Source organism: Sciurus carolinensis, chromosome 13 (genome assembly GCF_902686445.1).
Source record: "Sciurus carolinensis chromosome 13, mSciCar1.2, whole genome shotgun sequence".
Taxonomy (NCBI): domain Eukaryota; kingdom Metazoa; phylum Chordata; class Mammalia; order Rodentia; family Sciuridae; genus Sciurus; species Sciurus carolinensis.
Genome location: NC_062225.1, coordinates 8,934,360 through 8,957,587, shown reverse-complemented (window position 1 = coordinate 8,957,587; position 23,228 = coordinate 8,934,360). Strand labels below are relative to the sequence as shown.

At 46.9% G+C, this 23,228-nt stretch overlaps 1 protein-coding gene across 5 annotated transcripts in view; it reads right to left on the bottom strand.

The window, feature by feature from the left end:
• The window catches only part of Npas2 (neuronal PAS domain protein 2), a 155,720-nt gene that overhangs the window by 103,090 nt on the left and 29,402 nt on the right, over nt 1-23,228 (bottom strand). For 2 of the 5 annotated variants that reach the window (XM_047522823.1, XM_047522826.1), the window contains exon 2: nt 19,017-19,114. The exons of the other annotated variants lie outside the window; for them this stretch is intronic. The gene's annotated coding sequence lies outside the window, so the exon portion shown is untranslated. The remainder of the gene's footprint in view (nt 1-19,016; nt 19,115-23,228) is intronic. 5 annotated transcript variants of the gene reach the window in all.

The following is a 23,228-nucleotide window of genomic DNA, read 5'->3' as shown; positions in this document are numbered from 1 at the left end:
GCCTTGGTCTGGATGCCCAGGCTACACACTAGACCAGTGTCACTGGCATCCCCAGGGGAGGCCCGAGGGCTACTGTTATGCTGCCCGAGGATCCCAGGTGCCCAGGGCTTGACTGGCACCTGCACATGCAGCTGGGTTTCCTGGTCTCCTCCACCCAGGAGGGGCCGCAGTGACTCTCCAGCCACCTCCCTGTCTGCTCTTCGCGGTTGCACTGGCCGGGATGTCTGCCCACTGAGTCTCAGTGCCTTTGTCCGCCTCTTCCTGGGACTTGCACTCATGTTTTCCTGACTGTGCGTTCAGAGTCCACATCAGATGAAGACAGTGCCCTTCACTGGGGTGAATCCGCATAACATACAATTTGTCTTTTTAAAATGCATCTCGGTGGCATTTGCAGTGCTTACGATGTGGTGCAAACGCCAGCTCTCCTCTCAAAATGTCTCACACCCTGAGGAACACCCTGTATCTATTAAGTAAGTACTCCCTGTTCCCCCTCCCCCAACCGCCTTCTGTCTCTATGGGTCTGCCTTTTGTGGCTATATCGCCATGTATGACCTTTTGTCATTGAATTCTCATTTAGCATGATCTTTGCAAGGTCCATCCATATCAGAACAGGTATCAGAATTTCCTCCTTTTTTAAGGCTGAATAATATTCCATTTTATCTATATACCACATTTGCTTATCCACTCAACCCTTGATGGGCAGCAGGGTTGCTTCTGGCTTTGGCTACTATGAAAAGAGCCGCTATGAACATGGTTTATCCATTTCTGTGCGGAGCTATGCTTTCCTTTCTCCTGGGTGTGAACCAAGGGGTGGAACTGCTGGGTCACAGGGTTGGAGGGACCGCCACACTCGTTTCCACCAGGACTGCACCGGTGCACATTCCTATGGGTCATTGTCCATTGTTTCTCATTTCTACACGTTTTTATCAACACTTGTTAGTTTCCACCAAAAAATTTTTTGAAGGCATTCTAGGGATGCTGTCAGCCTCAAATATTGGGACAGAGTGATCTGTCACCCCAGAGACCCATCGTTTTCAGATACCCTCGGTGGCCGGCCTCTGGATTGTCAAGCGCCCTCTAGACCTCCCCAGGGCAGGCCAGGGCCACCCCCGGGCACACCACTCGACCACAGGCCCAGGCCTCTCTCTCCGCACAGCCACCAGGATCACCTTGAGCCTTGTTTGCAGGCGCATTTGAACCTAAAAAACAAAGTGCAAATGCTTTACGAAGGCTAGAGCGTGAAGCCGCTGCCTCGGTTGGCTCTCTAAAGACAGGTGCTCAAGGCGCCAGGTGCTGAGTTTGGAAGAGCTCGTGGGTTCCCAGGAGAGGGCGGGAGTGCGCAAGGGGCTCCCGGAGACCCGACCGTGGGCAAGAGGAGAACCAGGGGAAGAGGAGCTGACGCTGGGCAGCAGTGCAGCCTCGGGTTTGCAGTCAGACCCTCTGAACGGCCACCTTCACGGTTTTAAGGACTCTGGGTAAAGGATGCACATCTAGCTGCCCTGGGAGCAGCACCGTCTCCATATCCAACCCCTCGGGGCAGTCGCCTCTACGCTTACATTCCCGTAGTTCATTCTCGTAAGTTAAAACATGGACGACCTCCTGATGTTTTCCCTAAATGGAGGCGACACCCACACATTCAGGGGGAAAAAGAAAATGTGGTCCACAAAATCTCCACCACTTCAGTTTTACCAACAAATACTACAGACCCAGCAAACCCTCTTCTGGGCATATACCACCCAAAGGAGATAAAATTGCCATGTCATAATGATATCTGCACTGTTCACAATGGCTATGGAAGCAGCCCCGGGTGCCCAGATGAACAGATAAGGAAAATGTGGTATACGTACACAATGGAATATTACTCAGCTGCAAAAAAGGAGATCCTGTCATTTCCCACAACATCGATGGGCCTGGAGAACATTAGGCTAAGTGAAATAAGGCAGATGCAGGAAGACAAATATTGCATTGTTTTACTTATCTGTGACATTAAAAGAAAAAAAAAATACAGAATAGTGGTTCCTAGGGTGGGAAGGGTATAGGAGAGGAATGGAGAGATATAGGTCAAATGACAGAAAGTAGCAGAATCCAGAATGAACAAGTCTAGAGACCTGATACACAACATGATGATTCTGGTTAGTAAAACTGTATTGCTTTAGGGATTTTTGTTAGACATGTAGATTTTAGCTGCTCTTGCCACACACACACATCAAGGAACTATGTGAGTCGATGGACATGTAATTTGTTTTACAATAGTAACCGTTTTACTGTCTCTACATATTCCACAAATAACTGTAAGCCCAAATATATACAGTAAAGTTTATTTGATGTATTATCAAAGAAGCAAATTATTCATGTTCACTAACATGTGTCCAGAGACATTTTCTACTGTACCTTCATAAAAATATATTTTTTAGAATTTTTTTAAAAAATTTATTTATTTTTACTTATACAGACTGCATTTTGATTCATTTTACCCAAATGGAGTACAACTTTTTGTTTCTATGGTTGAACACAATGTGGATTCACACCATTTGTGTAATCATACATGTACATAGGGTAATGATGTCTGTCTCAGTCCACTACCTTTCCTACCCCTGCCCCCTCCCCACCTCATTTCCCTCTACACAATCCAAAGTTCCTCCATTCTTCTCTTACCACCCCCATTATTTATAATCATCCACTTATCAGAGAAAACATTCGACCTTTGGTTTTATGGGATTGACTTATATCACTCAGCAATAATATTCTCCAATTCCATCTATATACCTGAAGATGCCATAATTTTATTCTTCTTTATGGCTGAATAATACTCCATTGTGTATATATACTACAGTATCTCCACACATTCATCTATTGAAGGGCATCTAGGTAAGTTCCACAATCTAGCCACCCTGAATTGAGCTGTTGTAAACATTGATGTGGCTTTGTTATTGTAGTATGATGATTTTAAGTCCTCTGAGTAGGAAGAATGAAGCAGGAGGTATCACAATACCAGACCTTCAACTATACTACAGAGCAATAGTACAAAAACGGCATGGTATTGGCACCAAAATAGACAGGTAGACCAATGGTACAGAATAGAAGACATGGAGACATACCCACATAAGTACAGTTATCTCATTCTAGACAAAGGTGCCAAAAACTTACAATGGAGAAAAGATAGTCTCTTCAACAAATGGTGCTGGGAAAACTGGAAATCCATATGCAGTAAAATGAAACTAAACTTCTATCTCTCACCCTGCACAAAACTCTACTCAAAATGGATCAAGGACCTAGGAATTAGACCTGAGACCCTTCACCAAGTAGAAGAAAAAGTAGGCTCAAATCTTTATCATGTCAGCTTAGGACCAGACTTCCTTAAAAAGACTCCCAAAGCACAAGAAATAAAAGCAAGAATCAATAAATGGGATGAATTCAAACTAAAAAGCTTTTTCTAAGCAAAGGAAACAATTATTAATGTGAAAAGAGAGCCTACAGAGTGGGAAAAAATCTTTTCCACACACACTTCAGACAGAGCACTCATCTCCAAAGTTTATAAAGAACTTAAACTTTACACCAAAAATACAAAGAACCCAATCAATAAATGGGCTAAGGAACTGGGCAGACACTTCACAGAAGAAGATATACAGATGGTCAACAAATACATGAAAAAGTGCTCAGCATCCCTGGTAATTAGAGAAATGCAAATTAAAATCACCCTAAGATTTCATCTCACTCCAATTAGAATAGCGATTATCAAGAACACAAGCAATAATAAGTGTTGGCGTGGATGCGGGGAAACAGGTACACTCATACATTGCTGGTGGGGTTGCAAATTGGTGCGTCCGCTCTGGAAAGCAGTGTGGAGATTCCTCAGAAAGCTTGGGATGGACCCACCATCTGACCCAGCTATCCCACTCCTCGGTTTATACCCAAAGGACTTAAAATCATGAAAATATTAAGAGAGCTAAATAACCAATAATACTTAAAAAAACAGGTGAAGGTCTAAAAGCCAGGTTCTATTATTTGGACTTGGATAAATATCAAACACTCCCTGATAACTGGGGACCAGGGGAATCTACAAAATCAATACCAACAACATTCTTGACAACAAAACCAGTGAGCTTGATTCTGTGAGCAGGTATTCAAAGGAGCATATTCTCCGGGAGCCCAGAGTGCCCCCCGAGACCCATCCGCTGAGGTTAAAAGCAGGAGCTGGTTTCGAAGAACAAATGAACAGCCCAATCTCTCTGCGTCTTTTCTTCTCTCTCCGGGCGTAACGAGGGAGCAGCTCTCCAGCTGTGGCCATGGCTCTCTCTAGTTCCCTGTCCAATGCCAGAGAATGCACTGCTGATTGTCCAGGGCTCAGCTCTTTCCAAACCGTGCCCATGTTTTTGAGGGTGACACAGTCTCCTCTCGATTGGGTGCTGTCTCCCTTCTCCTGGCTCCTTCCTGAGCTCTCGGAACAGTGCTCTAGACCTTCTGCCCCTGCCCGCCCTTCCCTCCTGTCTGGACCCAGTGACCACTGAGCACACCCAGGCACAAGCTACGAGGCTGTCCTCTGTCGTGGGAAGCCTGTCTAAGCCGCCACCAAAGCGCCTTCTGCAGACACTGGGTAACTCAAACTCGTCACCGGTTTTTGCAATCACGGTGGGGATGCAGAGGGCCTACCAAGATACAGCCCCTGGGCCCAGCTCCAGCACGAGTCATGGACACACGATGAAGTCTCCAGACCCGGCCAGTCCCCAGCCCTGTCCACTGGGTATTCTGGCCACGTCTGTTCTTTTCATTCGACTTGGTCCCTGGTGTTACACAAGGGTGAGACAAAAGCAAAAAAGATGCATCCGTTGAAGACACAGCTGCATTTTAGCCAAAGATAGGACTCTCCAAAAGGACGTGCCAGGTTTGTGTCTGAACCAAGGTGACGTCAAATTGAGTTCACCACTGGGCTGGAATGATAATCAGAGAGAAAAAACACACATCAGAAGACGCACAGGAGACCATGTGAAGCAGGTCCCTTGGTATCCGCAGGACACTTTCAAATGAGGAAGGGCCTGTGAATGGCCCCAGGCTGGCAGGCTCGGTTGCAGGGAGCGGGGGCGGGTCCCAGAAGGCTAAGGGACCCCTGGCGCTGGAGGAGGGGGCTCCAGGTGGGTGCCCCTGGAACAGCCCCCTGCTCAGTTCTTCCCCCACCTGGCCGTCCTGTTTCTCCCTCCTCTGGTCACGGGGTCACCCGCCTCTTCTGGCAGCTGCAGTCCTCTGAGTGCGAGATTTCTGGCTGCTCTCCTGTCCCCTCAGTGAAGTGCATCTGCAGGTCCCCTGCGCGACTCAATTTGGAGAAGACAGAAACAGACCTCGAGGCCCTGCGGACCCCCCGGAAAGTAGGTCTCTCCACCCGAGGCAGCCGCCTCGGAGGCCAGTCTGCTCTTGTCTCGACAACGCGGTGAATGGAGAGAAAGGCAAATAATCTGATCTACTGGGGCATAATGGGATAATAGGATTCACAGCATTTGGGGGACTAAAAATAACTTAAGAGCCCTCGCTGCAGAGCCACGCACCTCACGGTTTTAACCCGCCCCTGCGTCCCTTCTGTGCTGACATCATGCGGCTTCAAATTTGCTTTCTGTGGTGTTTGACTCCACGTGGGTGTTTTTTCCTCATTCTCTTCCTTTTTGTTACTTCAAGGGAAAAACAGCCCTGGGAAAGCTTTTATGCCGTCTGCTATTGTTCTGCATTTAAGGGAAAAAAGTACATGCCACTTAATCTGGGCTCCGAGACCAGGCCGACTGGCAAATTCCAGAAACTTTAAATCTTTGTGAAAAATGCCAAAGTAAACCACCTTCTGTCCGCCAAGCTCTCAGAAGGCAACCCTGCCCGTTCCTTGCAAGTCCCAGCAAGCTCCGCGCCAGGGGCCGTGCAGGGTTGGGGCCTGGCGAGGAACCCTGTTCTGTTTTGATTCCTTGAGAGGCCCAGTGCTGAAGCTTTGGACCCACAACTCAAGCCCGAAGCATCACATATCTTAGGTATTGATTTAAAAAATGGTGGTAAAATACACATCAGTGAAATGGACCATCCTAACCAAAGATCAGCAGGAGGCTGCCACAGGGCACGTCCACCCTCCTTGGGTCCGTGGCTTGGAACCTGGCCCGAGGGCGCCCTGCCTTCTAGGAGAGGAGACAGCCTGTGGGGAAGAGCCCCAGGTTCTGGGCAATCTCTGCTCCAACTACGTTGCAGGGTTGAGAGAAAACGCGCAGAAGACAGATGACTTGCTTGCTTTTGTCACGTATCTTCTGTTTCCTCGCCACCTCTGTCCCAGAGCCCTGTCCTATCACAGGTACTCTCGGGACCAGCTGCGCAGGCCGCGATTTCACCAGGAAAGGAAAACAGCAAAGATCTGTGGTGCACAGCAACCATGACCAACGGCAGAATCGCAGGAAGCTGATCGCAGCGCCGGGGAACCAGAGGCACCAACAAACATGGGTCAAGAAAGGTCAGGCTCTCCAAGGTCAAATGGTCTGGTTGTGTCCGATCCCAACAGATATCAAGACCATGAGAGGGAAGCCTGCGGCCGCCTCTTGAGACTGTATCCAAAAGCTAAGGAAGGAGACGGCAGCGGGTCACTATCCAGCATTTCCCCTGTGGGAAGGAGCAGGGGACATGGAGCGGTCCTCTCTTCTTCGGTGGTTAGAACGCAGCTGCTGGGAGAAGCAGAGACCTCGCCTGCACCTGGGGTGGGACCACGTGGGGCGCTGGGTCCAGACACACCAAACCTTTGCTCCGCTCCACAGAGCGCATCCCACTCCCTTGCTCCTCTCTGCTTGCTGACGGTGAGGGCTTGGTATCCAAGGTCTGCGAGCCACGTGTGGCCTGTATGTGGCATGTATGTGTCATATCTGCAGCTGAGGCAGGGCCTCCAGAGCCTTCCACCTTTCAGGTGCACTGGATGTGGAGACACTCTGTTTTTGAGTCTGTGTCACGGGGGGGAGGCACCAACAGGGGCAGCCGTAGGGATTCAGAGCTCACCTGCACTGTCCGAGGCTCATGTCCCCCGGCCCTGCCTATTGTGCCAACCCAACCCACGCCTGAGTGAATCCTCGCTGAGTTACTATACGATCGAATATTTGATGGTGCTGAGATTAGGAAACAGATTTACAGATGGCCTAAAAGAGTAAAATGGCATTGGAACAAAGTACCAAGGACAGGAGGGCTCAGGGAGGTTCCAAGCACAGCCTAGCTGAGTTTGCATATATTTGGGGTGACATTTCGAGTGCATATTTCTATTAACTGGGCAATTTGTAGACCATATATTTGGGGTGACATTTCGAGTGCATATTTCTATTAACTGGGCAATTTGTAGACAGGTTCAAAGAAAAGGGGATACGTGTATATGGTACTCCGTGAGAATGTTGTTTTGAGAAAATGAGTCCTACTGCAAAATTCTGAGGATGAATATCCTCCTTGTGTAGTCTCAAATAGATTTTAATTGGCATCCATCTATTCCTTCGATTTTTCATGCACCAAACCAGTATGTCTTTGGTACTTATTAGAATATAGTCTGTTAGTTGAAATAGATATGCAGATGGACGGCACCCGTGTTGGCTTCCAGGGACAGTCTTCACAGGAGCCGGGAGGTGGCAGAGGGCACGGTAAGGGACGATGGCTTCCTGCAGGTGCATGCTGAGGCTTGGGGGAGGAGAGTCAGCAGACAAGAGAAGAAACCTTTCTGGGCTTCTCTTCCAATGTTCGGCTGTAGAATGAGCCCTTAAGAAATCACTGAAGGCCCACCCTGCTGAGGCTGGCTGCCAGGTTCTAGATGTTTCTAGCAACTTCTTTTAAGAAAGGAATTTATAAATAGCCTCAGCAGGGAAAGGGCAATAAACACTGATGAAGATGCTAGAAGTATGGTACCCGGCTACGACCTACTGTTGTGGTGCCCGGCTACGACCTACTGCTCTGCTTACAAATGACCGCTGTTCTGCTTCTTCAGCTGCCCTGGTTGCTCCTCAAGCAAAATGGAAACTTGCTACTGCAGTTTCTACTTTACAGATGAGGAGACAAGTCAGAAAGATGAGGTAATACGAGATGGCCACTGCTGATCTGCGAAGGCCTCCTGGGCTCCGCGCAATTCATCACGCTGGAGATACTACGATCCCTTTGGTCAGATGAGGAAACCGAGGCACAGTGAGCCAAGTGACTTAGACCATGATCATCAGCGTGTGTGATGGCTAATCTTATGCGTCAACTTGACTAGGCCAAGGGATTGGTCGGGTAAGGAATTGGCTGGGTGTGTCAGTGAGGAAGTTTCTGGAAGAGATCAGCATTGGAGTCAGTAACTCAGTTAAGAAGATCCCTGCCCCCCAGCGTGGGGGAGGACATCGTCATCAGTCCACCAAGGGCCGGAAGAGGACATAAAGGGAGAGCGAGGGAGGATTTTCTCTCTCCGGAGCTGGGACATCCATCGCCTGCCTAGGACACACACGGGAGCTCCTGGTTCTCAGACCCTCGGCTGTGGTCTGGAGCTCCGGCCTCTGCTCCCCTGCTTCTCAGGCTTCTTTTAGCCTTGGGCTGAATTTCACCACGGACTTTCCTGGGTCTCCCCGCTGCAGACAGCGACCCTGGCGCTCCTCAGCCTCCGTATCCCGGGAGCCAGTCAAAATCTCCTCTTACCCATGGCGACTCATCCTCGAGGTGCTGTTTCTCTGAACGGCCTGACTAGTTCAGCTGGTCAGTGGCAGAGCAGGATCCGCCTAGCAGCCTGGCTCCAGGGTCCACACGCCCCAGCTGAGGCGGTCAGCAGCCGAGTTCTTTCAGAACTGGGAAGCAGACCGACAAGCCTCCTGAACAAACAGACACACTTGCTGGTGATTATTTCCAGAACCAATTAATTCTTCACTGTTCAACCTACTTAAAGGGACAGCGCCTCTAGTGCCTTGTGGCACTTTTTACCGAAATACCGTTTAACACGTTTGTTCTTGTTTCATTTCTCTATCTGCTGCTTGAAATGCGTATTTGCAGTAAGTGTGTCAATGGATGGAGGCAAGGGATTGGCCCCCCCTCAAAGGCTCTGCAACTTGAAAGCCTGTTCCAGGCTGGGGAAGGACCAAGGAGACTCTGAGTGACTCAGTGAAGAGGGAGCTTCCAGGGAACACTGCTGCCTTTTAACTGGCAGGGATGCATGTCCAGCATTTCAAAAGGCCAATGCTGACCAGGCTGAGGACAGGAGGGAGGCCTCAGTGGCCAAGGCTGGAGCTGGAGAGGCTACAATTGTGACCTCGCTCTAGGGGAGAGCTAGGAGAGCAGCCCACCCGGGGCCTTCAGGGAGGACTGGCAGACTTTTCTTATGAGGGAACAGACAATATTTTTAGTTTTGTGAATCATTGGGAAAAGAGCCACAGAATATAAAGGGACACGGCTGTCTTCCAATAAAACTTTATTTACAAAAATTGGTTGTGGCACATGCAACCCACAGGTGGTAGTTTGCTGACCCCTGCTTTACAGCACAGAGTTAAAAAGGCGGCAACAGGTGGCCTGGGAAGTGTGGCGGGATGCCCAGACCCACCGGGGGGAAGGCTTCCAGAAGAGCTGTAACTCAAGAGCCAGTCACTGATGTTGGGCCTGCATGATAAAGGACCCGACTCTTCCAAAGTCCACTGTGCCACCAGAGGCCACTGGGTTCTATTCAGAGGTGAAGGGGGAAGGTGGACCCTCCTGGGAATCATCTCCTGGAGGCTCTGCAGCGTCAGCACCTACCGCAGCCACCTCTGCTGATGTGTGTGCTATGGCGCCGGCTGATGCTATGGCGCCGGCTGGGTGTGTGTTGAACTACAAAGGACAAGGAAGGGCAGAGGCCCTATCCATGCCTCTGCTGAGTTGAAAAACTGAACAGAGCTGTTGGTCTTGCAGGAGGCGAGATGGGCCCTTGTCCTCACAGTACAGAGCATGGATTACCTGCATGTGGTTCTGCTTCCAGCAAGTGCCCTAGACAACCTCTCGCCAAAGTCAGCCAAAAATGACGGATAAAAGAACAAAAAAATACCTGAACAGTGCTGGGCTGGTAAGAAAGTACGGAGTCTGCAGAGGCCATACGTGAGACAAAGGCAGGGTGCTGGGAGAAAACCCGGTGGAGCCAGCATCTCTCAGGGGAATCCTGCTGACCTCACCCTAGGAGACGAAGGCTGAGCAGCCGAGACAGAGGCAGCGGGGAGAGCTGGCTCGTGGGCAGCGGATAGGACAGCTTTGCGTCTGATGGGGACCCCTGGATCCTAAGCAGGGTGGGGAAAAGACGTCTCTCCCTAGTGTCTGTAAGCACAAACCGGCCTTCACAGAAGCTTCAGGTCCAGATTTCCACTGTGCAGTGGGAACATGCTTAAAGATCACTGCGAGTGGCTTCAGGCGGGCACACTCAGGTGCACAGCAGACAGACACGGATCCTCTCTAAAGGAAAGTGACCTTCACTCAACTTCAGAAACTTCTCACAGAGCAGGTTCTCAGGAATGTGAGCCCAGTCGACATTCACAAAATGAGCAAGGTGCAGTGGGATCCCACAGAAACAAGAGCAAGATCCGATTCCCAGCAAGAGGATTATACAGAAACCATAAAATAGGCGGGCTTAACATGTTCACAGACGTAAACACGAGGCTTGAAAATAAAAGCAAGGAATGTAGGATTGGTCAAACAAAGAAGATCAAGAAATTTGGAAATTTCAAAAAACAAAGAAAAATAATAAATTTTGGAATATAAATATGATAATTTAAATTTTAAAAACTCAATAGATGGGTTAAAATTAAGTTGAGACACAGGTAGAGTGATAATTAGTAAAGCTCAAATGAATCAGAAGAAATGATCCAGATTGTAGAATACAGAGACGAAAAGATAGAAAATATAAATGAAAAGAGACTCAGGACGGTGAAGCATAATGGATAGTGATCTCACACATGAAACTGGAATTCTAGTTAGAGATGTTAGAGAGAATGAGGAGGATGAAATATTTGAAGGAAAAATTTCCAAAATTTATAAATACATATATGACTCATGAAGTCCAATAATTCAGGAGGAATAAACAAAAATGCTATCTAGTCCTAGAGACAATCACCACGAAGTTGTAGGCTACCCAAGACAAAGAGACGATCTTTCATGTAACCAGACCGAGAAAATGTTAATCGGTGAGAAAGGAATAGCAACTGGATTGGCACCGGCACAGTAGAAGCCAGATGACGGGAAAATATAGATGGTGCTCGTTTTACTGTCCTCTGATGTGGAACTTTTGTCTTTAAGTGGTGTGAAAACTTTCCACATAACTATCTTGTTTTTCATTTTCAGTATACTATTCAATAAATTGCTCAAGACATTCATGTTCTTTTTTTTCCTCTAAAACAGGATTTGCATTAGGTCATCTAGCTCGACGGCTGGCTCATACGTTCTGCTGTAGGTAGGGGAGGCAGAGCTACAATGATCAGTAGGCTTGCTACACTACATGCATGTTCAGTTCACGGTATTTTTAACTTACAGTGATTTTACTGAGATGCAACCATACTCTATGTTGAAGAGCATCTGTAATACCATCAGTATACTGCGAGAACATAACTATCATCCTAGAATTGTGTACTCTGCAAGAATAGTTTTTAAGAATTAAGACAAAATAGATATTTCAGATGATAAAGTGATTGCTCCTTACAAACTCTCACTAAAATAAATTCTAAGTGATATCTTCAGGAAAAGGGAAATTATCCCAGAGAAGAATTTTGAGAGATAAGAAGAGGAAATGATGGGTAAAGAGATAGTGTTCATTTTTAATATGCTGGATAACAATAGCATGTAATTAATAAATTATTCTAAGATCTTAGTAATTTTTTGGAGGCATAAAAAAATAAAATGGAATCCTGTTAAGTATGCATGTTAAGATACCCATTAAACAAGAGGGATACATTTTAATGATTACCCATTACAGTAAGAGGCACGGGGAGTAAGTATAAGTTCACGTTAGTAGAGGAAAAAATGTAACAAAGAGAAAAAATATCCAAAATAGGCAGAAAAATGAAAAAGGAAGTAAAAAGTGGGACAATTAGTATAATATAAAATGGTTACATATTAAAATACTTTAGTAATAATAATAAATATATGGACTAATTTCTCCAGTTTAAAAAATGATCATCAGACAGGATTTTTAAGATCTAGCAACTCTTTGAACAAAAACATATCTAAAACGCGAGAACAGAAAATCTAAGAGGTAAAGGAAGACAAATAAGTGCCAGGTAAATACTAACAAAAGAAATCCTCTGTACCTCTACTAATATCAGGCAATAAGCATAACTTAGCTTATAAGCATAACTTAGAGATAAGAACAGGTCATACAAATGAGGATAAAAGATTCCACTCACTTGGAAGAAAAAATAATCCTAAACTTTTATGCACCAAATACTAGACCCTCAAAATACATAAAGCAAAAAATGTATATGAAACACCAAGGAGAAACAGACAACTCTATTAGAACTAGAGGTTTCTGACATATCTTGTCTCTCAGAACTATTATATCAAGCAACACAACAATTAGTTAAGATACATAACTAAGCAGCATAGATGGAAAGGACATGTATGCAATGCTGCACCCCATAATGAAAGAATAAAGACTCTTCTCAAGCACACAGCAAACAAATATTCACCATCTAGGAAGTTGCTTTTTAGATCTGAGTAGATTGTTTTTCAGTCTTCCTAACAGAGGATTTGGAGTAACCATTTTCAATTCAACTGGCTGTTGGGTGACAAGATATATTTCAGCTACAAAATAAATTAATTGATCCTTAAATGATTGCCTTTAGAATAGTGCGCCTCATGTCACCAAAGAGAACAAGCAATTTTTCCCCCAACATATACTCAGCTCCCTGGATTGAGCAAATAAATAGTATAGAAGCTACGACATCCAAAGAGCTAGTGAGACTCTAGAGAAAAATATTCATTTTGCCCTAAGTTTTGGATGATGATTTGTCACTGGTTGGAATGTGCGGTATAATCAGAGCAAACACCTTTTTCTCCTTCACAGATGTGTCAATATCTGGCACTTAACAACACGCAATAAATATTTCTAAATAATTGCCTGAAAAAATGAATAAAGGTGCTACACTACTGCTAACTGTTCCCTTGCCTTTCCTCGTGACACCGAATTCCTAACATTTTGTGACATGTATTTTATTTGGCAAGTGAGTAACCTAGTCAGCCCACATTCAGGTTTAGACACGAACTGCAGAAAGAGAACACTCCATGTCTGGGTTGCTCTCTGAGCTCCTCACGCCAGGTTGACTCTCTCTGAGGCTCCTGGACAATGAGGTGCCTGGACCAACGTATCCGGGCCTGTTGACGGGGCAGAGCCTGCTGGGAAAAGCTAAGGGAGGGTGGATAAAAGAAAAATGAACTCAGCTCTACTTGCCTGGTTTTTTTTTCTTACAGGGAGGGGAACAAAATCACAGGGCCAACAAGTGACTCATGAGGAGTTTATGTGTGTCAGGAGTGTTTGAGGAGAAAAGCAGAAGATGTTTGCACGGGGTAATTGTTCTCCGTCTCCGTCTCTGGTCTCCAGTCCTTTGTCATGCAGTTTACTCTGGTTTCAGTCTCTTAGCCCTCATTCAGGGGCTGGCCAGGGGCTAGCAAAGGGTATGGTGAGACTTCAGGGAAGGAGGAAAGCAGCCATCGCCTTCATGAAGGAAGGGCCAGCGGGGACACTGACACAGGGAGGAGGGTGGCACAGGGCAGCCGGGCCAGGCACGGGGTCCCAGGCTGGAGCTCAATCAGCAGAGCCCAGAAGCAGCAGAGAAGAGGCTCGGAGTCTAGGCAAGCTCCAGGTCTCCCTCTGAAGCACCGCTGCAGGTGTGGACTTCCAAAAATTTAGGAGTTTGGTCCAAAGAGGAGTCTTTTTGCCCCCAAAGCTAGCAGTTGTCCTTCTTGGGCAGGGCACTTCCATTTCTAAGGCCAGTGGAGGCCAGGTTGAAATCCAGGCAATACCACCGGGCACCTGGTACTGCTCCTTTTCCCAGTTCTTCTCTGAGACAGGTTCAGAGGGCTGGGCTTTTGACTGGGGTTCTCTGTGTGGGAGGGTTTGCCTTCTGATCTTCATTAGAAGCCATGCTGGTGGTGATTGGCATGACCAGGTTGCCAGAGGTGAACGAAGGCATCCTACCAAGTGGAAGATGTCCAAAGTCACTGGTCAGGGAACCAGACAAACGGTGTGAGCTGCCCAGGGACAAAGTTCGGTGGGAAATACTAGCCTAGGGACACAGAGCAGTTAAGTAGGGTGGTGTTATCACGCTAAGCAGGTGGCAGGTCAGGCGGGAAGTGGAACCTGTCCAGAGGCTCTCACCAGCTTGGGTGGCCACAGCAACACACTCTCCCCGTCAGAGTCTGATATCTCGGCACAGAGAACCAGATTTTTAGTTGGTTCAGGATTCTTACATCCTGGATTACTGGATAATTAGCATTTTCTGCGGTGTGATCCGGTGACGTGTGGCGTGCTAATGACTATTTCAGGGAATTTATTGAGTCAAAACTAGTTTCAAAATAACACCAAGACTTTGTCTTTTTCACCCTCAATTTCTTACAAATGCATGTGGAGTTTCCCAAAGGTTACCGACGTATCATATCCGCCTTCTGGGAACCCATAAAGAGATGTGCAAACATTAGAGCAAAAAATCAATAAATCTTTGCATAAATCATATTGTTTTGGGAAACATAGTTACTGTTTTTATATTAAAATGCAATGCACTTGTTATTTTAAAAGGAATAAACATTTTTAAAAATTTCAGTTTTAATTTTTAAGATGGTAAATATCTGTACATAAAATCCACATAAACAAAAACTCCTTGGGATTCTCCATTATTTTTAAGAATGTTCAAGGGTCCTGGGATCAACCAGCTGCTTCATATTTTCACCACAGATCCTCAGTAACAAACCCTGACGCTTTCTTGAAACACTCATAATTACTTTAAAGACTGTGGGCACGCTGGGCCACCTTTTTTGGTTATGCAGATGGAAGAGCAACAGAAAAGTCTTGACAATTTTTCAATGCCGTTTCCTTGGTGCTTCAGAAATGGCTTTCTAGTTGCAAAGCGAGACACTTTGCACGTTTCCTAAATCAGGGTTCTTAAGGAGTTATTTATTCTGGGGAGTTGTTGGCTGATCAAATAGGAACTCAACTGGAAAGGCATTTGTTCCCTCTTAGGAAGCACAGACGGTTATTATATGCCACTGTTTTGGAAAATATCAAGCACATTTATGAGAAATTTGGATGTACTTATAATATTTTATCTCCATGGACTACCATGTCTAGAATTTGAGGTAATTTGATAAACAACTAAAACAATAACCCCCACATGTTGTTCTGACATTGAAAGGAGACCTCTTTCCAATATACCATCAACACACAAATCAACAAGCCAAGAAAAATAAAAGGTATCTCATATATACTCTGAATTATTTATAACTTCCAAAGAGCTATCATGCCAATTCACAATTATCTAAGTCAACCAACATCCCACCAAGCATCAGCTAGTGATATATCGAATGCAATGCACATCCTATCTTCACATAGCAGCACAGCATTTGCACAAATTGACTAGTTGCTATCTGTGGATCTAGAACGTTCTCCAGAGCCCCACATGTTAAAGGCTTTGTCTCCAGATTGGCACTGCTGGGAGGTGGTGGAAATGCTGAAAGGTGGGGCCTCATAAGAGGTCTTTCTCTTGCTGACTGGCTGGTTGGTTTGGTGACAGACCCAAAGGGCTCAATGTGGACATGACCTTGTGGGACTCTGGTCTCTTCCTCTTTTGCATTTCAGCCCTGAAGTGAGTGGCTCTGTTCTACCAGACGCTCCCTACCATGAAATACTGCCTTGCCACAGGCCCAAAAGCAATGGGGCAAATCAATCATCCATTGAGACCTCCATAATTAGGAGTTAAAATAAACCTTGTCTCTCATTAAGTTGATAATCCCTAATATTTGCTACAGTAACAGAAAATGGATGGACACAACCAGTTTCAATATGGTAGAAGTGCCTTCACGCATTCATTCCTGGTGCTCAGATTGGACGTAGGGACAAATTCACCAGTGCTTGGCGTCCATGCTTGCTTTCATGAAGGCTACTATCTACCACAGAGAGATGGGGTGTAGAGCAATGATCAGACAATGAAATGGAATCCAGGGACTGCCATATGAAATATTACATAATAGGAGCCATTATAGCTACCAAATGGAAGGGACAGAAATCACAATGGTCAAAATGTCAGAGAGAAAATATTTGTCCCACCCCCCAAATTTCTTCACCATTGTGTGGAAAAGGTCCAGCTATATTGAAATGTGCAACTCTTTAGCATCCACAATTTCCCATGCCTGCATTTTTGCATTTAAAGTAATTCTTGGGTCATTCTGACCCATTAGACGCACTTGCCCGTGGACACTAGTGATGAGCTTCACATCCCCCTGGTATGTTGAAAACAGCAAACAGCACCCTGAACACCGAGTACAGATGTGGGGGCCCTGAGAGGGTTAGCCACTGACCCCAGCTTCTTTCTACCTGCCAGGATCTCTCCCTCTGAGACACTGTTAGTAACTGAGGAAAGGGCTCATGGGCAACTGCAGGGGACTGTCACCAAACCAAGCAACCAAGCAAGCAAGAAAGCAACACTGGACTGTGGAAAAGGAGGCAGAGTTTGACCACTGTGGTCCCCTTCTGCTTGAAGAGAGCCATCAAAGTCACATTACTGTGTGCAGCACTTAAGCACTGGGGACCAATGTTCATTGTGTTAAATGACAAGTGGCTGTTGAGTGTTCCCTTCTACTTCCTGTTTGGGAGGTGTCCTAGTTCAAAGTAGCCATTGAGAGGCATCAGGTGAACCAGATGGACAGGTGGCCGCCCTTATCACCCTGTTCTGGGTTTCTCTGGTCCCTGAAGAGAAGAGAATACACACCCCTTCCTCACCAGGGAGGACAACACCCTATAAGAAGGCTGGGCTTACTTCTTTGTGACCCCAAAACATTTCACATGGATCTCCAGTGGCTGCCACTTCTAGTGTGGAGAGGATATATGGGAGGTGGCTCTGGAAAAGGAAGCTCTCATTAAGAGCAATGGAGTGTCGTCTGCGCCTTTCCCCAGAGAACTTCAAGTCAACTTGATGAGATGCAAAAGCTACAGCCTATACAAGTTGTAGGCATCGGGAAAAGGTGTGCTCACTGGAAATGTGAACACTCTGTGAAACCTGAAGATTCAAGGGGCCTCTATGTTAAGGGAAGTGTTGACTGGTGACTGCTGGGCTGTATGTCCGTCACTTGACCAGCGCCAGCATGCCACCATCCACAGTCCTGCTGGTAGACCCAGCATGCCACGGACTCATTTTCCATCTGTCCTCCTGCACGGCCAGGCTGCAGTTAATGCAACTCCTTGATTGAAATAAAAATGGAAATAAGAGCCACCAAAGGCTCCTAACTTAGCTTTTCAGACAAAAGCAGAAGTTGAACACAACCCCACGAACACCAGCTGTTTCTGATTGAGATGAAAAAGTAACTCAGTAAACATTACCAAAAATGCCAAAACAAACAAATCTACATCTACTGAGATGACTGAATTTAATATATGAGAGTCAGCTCCCTCTCTTTGGTCTGTCTGAGAAGTGAGTGGTGGATGATAAAATTACTATGTGTTTATGAATCACACATCTACTTAGCAACAGTTCTGACTCTGGGCTTCTGCCTAAGTCCGTTTATTGTTGCTATAACAAAATACTCGGAGTTAGATATTTTATAATGAAAGGAGGTTTATAAGGATTACAGTTTTGGAGTCTGAACATTCAAGATCAGGTGGCTCTATCTGATCAGTCTCTGGCAAGGGCTGCCCTAGCTACATGACATCATGGCAGGGAAGCATAAAGGGACCCAGCTGTGTACATAAGGGGCCATGTGGGGTGGCCTTGCTTTAAAACAACCCATCCTCTGGGAATTCACCACTTCTTCAGATTATTATTAATCCCTTCCAAGGGCAATGCCATCATGACCGACCCACCTTCCAGTGGGCATCACCTCTTAAAAGTTCTACCTTACTACTGCAACGTCACCACCCTGGGGGCGGGGCTTTCACGTGTGAACCTCTGGGGGACACCGTCAATCACAACCAAACCCAAGTGTCTTCTTTGAGAGGTGCTCTGGTATTTTCCTTTTAACCATCCACTGACTGTGGGAATGCCTAGAGTACCCTTCCCACGGCCTCTTTATCTACAGTTTTTAATAACTGTCGTTCTTAATTTCACAAATATATTGATGGCAAATAATTTACAGCACACACAAACACACAAACGCACTTTTTCTTAACACATGTGTAGGTCAGTACAGATCTCTGAACACACACATGCACACAACGAGAAATGAGGACCGGCGGTGAGGCCTTCCCTGGTGTGCTGGTGTTAGCTGACCGTGTGTGGGTGCAGAGAAGATCTGTCGCGAGTCCTCCTTCTTGATGACTATCAAGGGCTAGGCCCAGAAAACACACCCCAAGCCTTTTAAAATCTATGGCAAAATTGCCAAGGCTCAGCCAAGCGCCGCGAACAGAACACAAGCAGAACGCAGGTGGAAGGAAGGAGGCGTGGTCCACTCGGGAAGGCGTGACCACGCCCGTGGAGAGGCCCCAGGAGCGAGGGCGGTCTTGCCATTCTCAGTCCTCCAGCCCTGGCCTCCCTCCTGGGTCCAGACTCCCGGCCCGCTCGCCCTCTCCCTTCACCGGTTGGCTGACACACAGCTCTCCAGATTCACAGGCCCCACCTGGAACTGTGGACCTGCCCTGGCCACTCCTGCTCCTCCCCTCTCCTGGCCTTCGGAGGAAAGGACACCTCCGTTTTCCCCTTCACCACCCACTGGTCACCTCTCACAACTCTGTCAGTTCCAGCTTCACATCTACCTTAAACCCATCCCTGAGCCCTGTGGACAGCGCCTCTCTCCAGCCCAAGCCACCGCTCTGAGCCCCAGCCCAGAGCATTCCAGGTAGCCCCTCTGACTGGCTTCTGCACTACCTTCGGTGAAGTCCTCAAGGGCAGCCACGGTGGTATTTCAGAAATGCCAATCAGATCAGGCCACTCTCCAGCTTGCCAGGAACCAGGCTCATCCAGGTCTGGAGCAGAAATGGGTCAGAGAATAATGGGGCCATGTTAAAAGCTAGCTCAGGGGCTCTTCTTGGCCAAACATGGGATAATCTGAGCATTAAAACTGTGACTATCACTGGGGAGGCTGAGACAGGAAGATCCCAAGTTCAAAGCCAGCCTCAGCAAGTTAGCAAGGTCCTAAGCAACTCAGTGAGACCCTGCCTCAAGGTAAAAGTGATAAAGGACTAGGGATGGGGCTGGATGCGAGAGTGTCCAGGGCTTAACCCCTGGGAACTGACCCCCAACTGTAACTACCACCCACCAAATAAAACAGGGATCCACAAACCCATACAGACACAAGGGAACAAAGGAATGAACAAGTGAGTGGGTGAATGAACGGCAGACCAGTCCTTAGGGTGTCTTCCAATTCATATGTGTAGAATGAACGTTGGAATTAGCACCCGGCGTCTACCGTAGTACTGATGTCTCAAGCAAGAAGTATCAATGGATGCTCAACCTCGTGAGCGAAGGCTTGATGAGAAACAGTGTATTTATTTAGTCTCAAAATATCTTCTATGTGACACTAATTAAAAGGAAAAATCATTCCATGGAAAAAACTGGAGGATAACTTCCTTTATCAAAGGATGTAAGATGACATGGTCAGTCAAGGGACTGATGAACAGCACAGTCTTCTGATTTGCAACATCACCCTGTGATATTCCTGCCCAAATTACTTAATCTGAATCTAATCATTAGGATGCATCAGACAGATCCCACCTGAGGGCCATTCTATAAAGTCAGTGCTCTGTAATCTTCACAAGTGTCTAGATCCAGTGTAGACTTAAGGGACTGTCCCAGATGAAAGACAACTAAATGCTACATGGGATCCTGGACTGGATCCTGATCTATTGAGACTCGAATGTGAAATTCCAATAAGGTCTGAGGACGAGAAGGAAATCCTGTCCCAGGGCTACCTGCCTTCTTCTGATGACTGCACCACAGATACATAGGAAAGTGTCCTTAAGCCCCAGAGCTGCAACGTCCCGTCCTTCAAAGGGCTTAGTGCAAACACTAACGTGTCTGGAAACAGAGACCAGGACAAGGCCATTGTGATCACGTCAACAGGAATTCTTGGTGAAGGGTCTGAGCAGCAGGTTGTGCTATTCTTGCAACTTTTCTCTAAGTTTGAAAAGATTGGAAATTTTTAAAAAGTGAAATCCAACCAGCCTCCACTTCTTTCCCACTGTACTTGTGGCAAAATGTTCGCGGGACATCGGGCCCTTGGTCACCTGCTCCCACCTGTGACCCTCCAGGCCCCTCAGGTCACATCTCTCCATCTTCTCTGCTCGGATGCTCCCCCGCTGCGCCCTCTGCTGGGACAGCCTCCCTCCCTCCTGTGCTCCACTGGTTCCCAGCCCCTCCCCAGCGTCCAGGTCTCAGGTTAAATGTCACTGCCTCAGAGAGGCCACTCTTGCCCTCTAGAGCAGACCCACGCCCCGTCGCGAGGTGATGTACACATGGATTTCGGAGATCATCCACTAATGCCCATCTCCAGCCGCTGTGAGCGCTGAGTGCTGCTTGTTTTCCTCACTTCCCACTCCCAGGGCCAAGGCCCAATTTTGGTTAAAAAAAAAGGATGAGAAACGAATGTCACTGCAGAGATGCGACCCGACTCCGCTCTTTGAAGCAGCAGCCTCTCAGCAACCAGCAGTTACATTTTATTATCTTACTCTAACACCTGCTTTTCCCAAGACCTTGATCTTCCAACTTTATTCATTTTGCCAAACACGTTACTGTTTCAGGAAAATCACCCAAGGTGGGTGGGGGCCACTACCTTCAAATCCAAATAAACGGCACGGCAAGGAACCCTGACGTGTGGAAGGATGACCCTCCATGACTTTAAATAACTGATGTGGGTAATTAGGACTATTTTCATAGTACAGAGAAGATGATTAAAAAAAGTGTAGCAGGGAGTAATTAATTTCACATAATAGTCACACAGGGACCTATTGTGAGATTCCATGTTAACGATGTATTTCTTTTCTGTAATTAATTTTTATGTGCTGTCCTGGGGATGCTCCGCCACCTTCTCAGAAATGGCTCCTTGATCGGCATTCCCACCCCTCCCGGCCCTACCTAGGTGGGGTCAGCCTTCTCCATGAAGACGGAGACCAGAAATAGATACCCGGGTCACCAAACTCCAGTTGGACGGATGATTTCCCTGCTCAGAAGGAAATTAAAGCAATTGCAACAAGCACCAGTACAAGCTGGAAGCGGTGTGTTCTCTGCAGTTCTTAAAACTATAAAACAGAAGACAAAGGGAGACAGACAGTGCTCAGTAGAGAAAAGGGCAGGAAATCCAAGTTCAAATCTAACCATGACCACCACCCACCAGCCTGCAGATCACTTTCTCTAGGTCTCCCTTGTCACCGTTCTAAAGGTGGACAGTATCCTGATCCCTGAGGGCAGAGGCTGAGCCACACCCCCAGGACTGGGGCCTGAACCCAGGGACGCTCTACCACTGGGCTTCATCTGCCGCCCTTCTCCTTTTTTATTTTGAGATGAGATCTCTAAGTTGCTGAGGCTGGCCTTGAACGTGTGATCCTCTTGCCTCAGCCTCCCGAGCTGCTGGGATTACATTCCTGTGGCTTTTATGGTGAAAAGGACTCTAAATTATAGCAAAAGTCTGCTGGGCAGCCAAAAAAAAAAAGAGAGAGAACACCGGTCCCCTTCCCCTTCACCCCTCTGTCTTTGTCTAGGCCTGTTTTGCACTGATTAACCACTGTTAATAAATCACCTTTTAAAAAAAACACACATCATTTCCGCCTCCTGAGTACCAACATTTTCTTCCAGATTTCTAAAAAAATGATGTTTTAGAACCAGTTTTCCTACCTTTTTGTGACTGGTAGTGGATAAATACACAAAGTTAGGCAATATTTTGGGGTTAGCTTGGGTTCTTAAAACAGAAAAGGATTATATATCACCAAGTATGCACAAACAGTTGTTTCCATGGGACAAAGTAGACCTGGTGAGACACTAAGGGAAGCCAAGGTCCAGAGTGAAGCTGGCCCGCCTGCAGTGGACACTGAGTGTACCAACATGCTCCCCGGGCCTCCCAGCCCCTGTCATCTGCCGGCTGTCACCATCCGGGACTTTGTCCAGCCGACTTCCTCTTTTGGGGACAACAGTCTTTCAACACCAGAACCCTCCCTGAAACGGAAGCCTGGCGACCCCCTCTGACAGTCATCAAGTCCCTGCATTGACATCGTTATGTCACTCTGGCCTGTTCCATCTTCATGAGCACAGACCCAGGAAGCCCAGTGATTCCATCCCCAGGACAGTCACCACGCCAAGCCACAGTCCCCTGGGCGGTGTCTCCCGTGAGCGACTCCTTGAGAGCAGGGCCTCTCACTTCTATGTCCCTGCCACCTGTACACAGAAGGGGGACCTCAGGGCACGACAACATGCTAAGTTTCTGCTTGGCCATCTGCCCTTCTTCCTGAGGCCACCCCAAGGATCTACGGCTCACTCCTTCATCGCCAGCCCCGCTGATTCGCCTAAGTGCCATCTTATGCCTAGATTTTTCAGTGACTCAACTAAACCCAGAATGGCCAGGTGCGGTAGCCCAGCAGCCAAGCAGAGTGGACATGTCTCCCTGTTCTCATGGCTTGGTGCTCCCCTGGCTACAACGGGTGCTTCCTTTTGATTGACAGCAATTACGATTTTTCAAACCCTTCCCTTCTCCCCAAATGCACTCTTTCTCTGTTACTTCTGATTTCCTATTTGTCCAGCGATACGACACACTGAGTTACGCTCAGAACCCGTTATGTGCCTTTAACTCTTTGAGCATTTTTATTTGCAACTTCTTTTCTATTTTTTTTTTTTTTTTTTTTTTTTTTTTTTGGTGGAGGGGACAGGTACCAGGGATTGAACCCAGGGGCACTCAACTGCTGAGCCACATCCCCAGCCCTTTTTGAGTATTTTATTTTGAGACAGGGTCTTGCTAAGTTGCTGAGGCTGGCTTTGAAGCTGAGATCCTCCAGCTTCAGCCATGTGGTACTGTATCTGGCTGCAACTTCTTTTCTTAAAACATCATGTTTAGAAAAATCAATATCAGATAGTCAAACTCAAAAGGGTTTGACT